Here is a 4,816-nt window from a genome sequence, read left to right as displayed (position 1 = left end):
CTCTCATGAATAAATAAATAGAAACTTAAAAAAAAAGATTTGCCAGTCACTGCAGCCTTTGCCTCGAGGCACCTGCACCAGTGCCGTGATGCTCTCCTAGGTCTTAAGGGAGCCCCAGGTTCCACATGGCAGGCCGCTGCTGGAATAGCAATAATAATAGACAAAAAAAATTAAAAAAATAGATCATCATTCTCTTTTCTTCCCCGTCTCCATTCCCTGTACAGCACTGATAGAAAGTTATCTAGCAATCGGAGAAGGACAAACAGTGTATGTTCTCACTCATTTGGGGAATATGAATAATAGTGAAAGGGAATATAAGGGAAGGGAGAAGAAATGTGTGGGAAATATCAGAAAGGGAGACAGAACATAAAGACTCCTAACTCTGGGAAAGGAACTAGGGGTGGTGGAAGGGGAGGAGGGCGGGGGTTGGGGGTGAATGGGTGACGGGCACTGAGGGGGCACTTGACAGGATGCGCACTGGGTGTTATTCTGTATGTTGGTAAATTGAACACCAATAAAAAATTAATTTATTTTAAAAAAAAATTTTTTAAAAAAGTTATCTAGCTCCTCCCTGTGCGTGCTGGGATACCCAGCTCTTCTGGCCTTGACCTTGGTAGGACCCGGTGCTCCCCAGGGCTGCATCCTCCTGGGTTCTGCGGGGGGGGGGGGGGGGGGGGGGGGGCTGTCCCCTGGCTGCATCCTCCCTGGGCGTATTCAGTACTGCTCTTCTCCTGCCCTCTTTCTTCAGGAGCTAGTCCTCTCGTCCAGAAATGTGACCTCTGTGCCGTACTCTCTGGGTTGTAGTCTTACACCGTTTTTTAAAAAATTCCTTTAAGGGCCCCTGGGTGGTGCAGGTTAAGTGTCTGACTCTTGGTTTCAGCTCAAGTCATGATCCCAGGGTCATAGGATGGAGACCGGCCTTGGGCTCTGCACTCAGAGGGAGCCTGCTTGTCCTTTTCCCTCTGCTCTGTCCCCACTGCCCCCCCGCCATGCACACATGTGCGCGCGCTCTCTCTCAAATAAATTTTTTTAAAAATCTGTAATAAAAATTAAAAATTCTGTGACACCTGCATGGCTCAGTGGTTAAGCACCTGCCTTCGGCCCAGGGTGTGATCCTGGGGTCCCAGAATCCAGTCACACATCGGGCTCCCTGCATGGAGCCTGCTTCTCCCTCTGTCTGTGTGTCTGCCTCTCTCTCTATGTCTATTGTGAATAAATAAAATCTTAAAAAAAATAAATTTGGAAAACAGGGAAGAGTGAACATCTATAACTGTACCACACTAACACAAAACACATTCATCCTTTTTTTTTTTTTTTTATGATAGTCACAGAGAGAGAGAATGAGAGGAGAGACACAGGCAGAGGGAGAAGCAGGCTCCATGCAGGGAGCCCGATGTGGGATTCGATCCTGGGTCTCCAGGATCGCGCCCTGGGCCAAAAGCAGGCGCCAAACCGCTGCGCCACCCAGGGATCCCCCATCCATTTTTTTATACATTTATGTATTCGTTCAAGGCACTAGATATTGAGTACCTCTTGTGGTCATCACCGTGCCTTCTGGAAAGTTAAGATCTAGCAATGGAATTATGATGAAGAAATAACCATGAAAATGCCACTCTTTTGGTGTATTTTTATTGGACCCTAATTTTATTCCGTTTTTTTTTTTTTGTTTCAAAAACAAAAACAGTTATACTGTCTATTCCATCTTAGCTGCTTTATTTTACTTTTTAATTTACAGCACAGTGGGAATGACAAGAGAGATACAAAACTTTTTATTCCATCTTCTTGCCCGTCAGGAATAAGATTCTGTTATTTTTAACCTGAGTCTGTGGTTCACATAGCAGGCCCTGTTCTTTCTGCCTCACGGAGCCTGTCCTAGCTACACTGTTTGCCCACTTCCCCCTCCCCCCCCCCGGGGCATCAGCTGTGGGTAGATGGGTGCCCCTTACTGCCCGTGGCCTTCAGTAAGGGTGCCCGTGGGGCTCACTCTTACCAGACTGGAGCCTGGGGCAGAATAGGCATCAGGCTGGGAGGCAGAGCAGCCCTGCTCCAGCTACTTCAGTTCCTTATAACTCAGCAAGTGGATGACACAAATGACAGAGGCCTCATGCCTGAAGCTGTAAGACAGTGATCCTATGCATGTTTCCTTATCTCCTGACTCGACTCTCCTTCCTTCCTTCCTTCCATCCCTCCCTCCCTTCCATCCACAGTCTTGTTCTTTTACCTCTCCTCCCAGATTTTCACAAAAGACTGCTAGATTTTTTTTTTTTTCTGAAATGCCACTTCTCCCCATGGAAGAAGTGAAGACCTAGTTCATTTGATCCCTTGTTGTGTCTTAAAATTTCATAGCCTCAGGTATCCATTTGAGGTCTGTAGCTAAAGCTACAGTGGGCCCTTGCCTAGTTTCAGCTCTTCTTGTAGTTACAATCGTATTTTAATATAACTAAATCACATCCCAGTATTTTTTGTTTTACAATTTCGTGGTTTTTAGCGTATTCACCTAGTTGTGCAACCATCACCACAGTCTAACTTCATAACATTTTCATCACCCCAGAAAGAAACCACACACCCATTAACAGTCACTCCTTATTTCCCCGACTCTCCTGCCAGCCCTAGTTAACCATTAATCTACTTTCCATCTCTGTGGATGTCATTCCTGCCATTCACAAAGGGAGATGGGGGAGCTCTGGTACAGATGCAGATGGGGAGAAGAGGAGTTCTGGTTTGGAGTGAGCTTCCACTTCTATCTCTGCTTACCCGCCATCCCCAAAATTTGAGGTTAAATTTCTTGCACCTTTGAAGATGTTTTTCCAAAGATTTTCATCGGGTCTCCAAAACAATCGTATATAATATGTGTGAACACAAATATATTCCTAGATTTTAATTGTATTCCAGAACTTTAATCTTGAGTCCTCCTAGTGCATACACACACATACCTGGCCCTGAATTATATTTCAGAGCCATCTCTTCTAACCAGGCAGTGAAGGGCATCCTGCCTCAAACACTGTCCCCTAATTTCCTGATTCCTAGGTTTTTCAAAGCAGGTGAGATATATAAAATATTTGGTAACAGTAAAGAGTGGGAACCAGTAGAATGAACCATGGGGAAAGACTTGGGCATTACACCCATCTCTGCCATGTGTACAACCAGAATTGACCGTGGAGAGACAAAGAGGAGGAGCAGGTCAGTATGAGAAGACTCTTTCACAGTTGCCTTTTCCAGCTAGAGCATCTCAGCCAACCAAGCATCCCACCCCCCACCCCCCACCCAGGGGTGGTCCTTTGTGATGTCTAAGCTCCCCGTGGCCACCATTGGCTGTGGTGCGTGCCCTGCTGACCACACAAAGCAGAAGGGTGTGAGCCCTGTTGTCCTGGGACGGGTATATATACAGAGAGCAGGACTCCTGGGGTAGACAACTGAGCAGCTGCAACATGGCAAAAGTGGCGGAGAAATCATGGGTGCCAAGAACCAGGAACACCAAGCGGTGGAAGAAGAGGAAGAGCCCCTCTCGGTCCAGATCAGGGGGCGCTAAAAAGGTCAGATGATCCTACCCAAGCTTCTCTTCTTCTGCTTCCCCATTTATGCCTCTCCCCCTCCAGCCCATCCCCAGATAATCCTGCCTCCGCCTGCCTCCGCCTGGCACAAACCTCCTCCTTAGGGCCCCACTTCCACCCCGCCCCCGTTCCCTTCTCCCAACCCAGGGCCCTCCAGGCTCACCTTGTTGCCTTGCCAGGTGCCAAAGGTCTACAAGGTAAAAAGATCACTTCATGCAAATTCAAGAAAGAAACACTCTCCTAAAGTCACGACCACTTCAAGAAGAAAGAAGAGAGCGAGAAGGGCCAGCAAGTTTCAGCCATTGCTGTAGACTAAGAGCCACAAGCAGCCAGGCCCAGACCCAGTGGACCCTGCAAGCTACACCACTCCCAGACAAGACCATGCAGCAGAACCTACAGAGCAAGCTTCAGAGACCTCGGACAGTCTTCATCTAGAGACCTGGCTGCGGATAAATGGCCAACTGCGTAGAGACCGACTCAGACCTTAATGTGGAATTCGGAACACGAATGGAGGTGATTCAAATAAAATCAACATGGTGGGAGAAGCCCCTCCACGAAATAAAAGTAGGCACTCTGCACAGCAATGATGAATTGTGTTGCGTTACTACTTGAGATCGTTCCTCAGAATGAGAGAGTGAAATGGCAGAGAGGCTTAGTTAGCATCTTTGGTCTAAACCAAGTCCCTGGTCCCCTGACATCTTCCCGAGCAGAAAAAGTACATACAGCCAGGGGTGGAAAAATATCCTTTCCACCAGAGTCCCTATCTCTGGCAGATGACTTTAACAACTCCCTTACTTGGTAGTCAACATTCGTTTCCAATGTGGGTGAAATTGGGAGAACACAGCAATGGTCATGCTCACTCTGAGAGGCTTAAGGGCAACGGGGAAGGGAAGGGAGAGAGCCTCGACGTCCCCAGGAAGCTCTGACTTTGTCAGTCTTGGTACAGAACTGAGCTGCCCTGGTCACTTGGGAATAATTCAGTGGGGAGTCGAAGGTCTCTGAGCTTCATTGGCTCCCTCATCTTCTGTTGACCTCTTGGTGAGTTGTAACAAAGGCCAGCAGCACCAGGCCCACCCACCAGGAGGGGGGACTCCTGTGGCCACGTGAAGCAGAAGCCTAACCAGATACCCATCTCAGGTCTGGTGCTGCCCAGGCTCCCCCGTCTCACACTCCCTATAAGTCATTCATCCCCTTGAAAGCCCCCCTAGAAGGGAGCCCTCGCGCAGTGTGCCCTCGTGCAGTGTGCCCTACAGAGGCAGAAACTG

At 48.2% G+C, this 4,816-nt stretch overlaps 1 long non-coding RNA gene across 1 annotated transcript; it reads left to right on the top strand.

Moving 5' to 3' along the window:
- The first annotated feature begins 1,377 nt into the window (after positions 1-1,377).
- LOC129494209 (uncharacterized) lies at positions 1,378-4,135 on the top strand. Its single transcript, XR_008661305.1, has 2 exons — positions 1,378-3,533; positions 3,731-4,135. It is a non-coding gene; the product is annotated as an uncharacterized LOC129494209 (long non-coding RNA).
- Positions 4,136-4,816: the final 681 nt, after the last annotated feature.

The sequence above is a fragment of the Nyctereutes procyonoides genome, unplaced genomic scaffold (assembly GCF_905146905.1).
Source record: "Nyctereutes procyonoides isolate TBG_1078 unplaced genomic scaffold, NYPRO_anot_genome, whole genome shotgun sequence".
NCBI classification, from domain to species: Eukaryota; Metazoa; Chordata; class Mammalia; order Carnivora; family Canidae; genus Nyctereutes; species Nyctereutes procyonoides.
The sequence above is the reverse complement of the archived record's forward strand: the minus strand, read 5'-3'. Positions and strand labels throughout refer to the sequence as shown.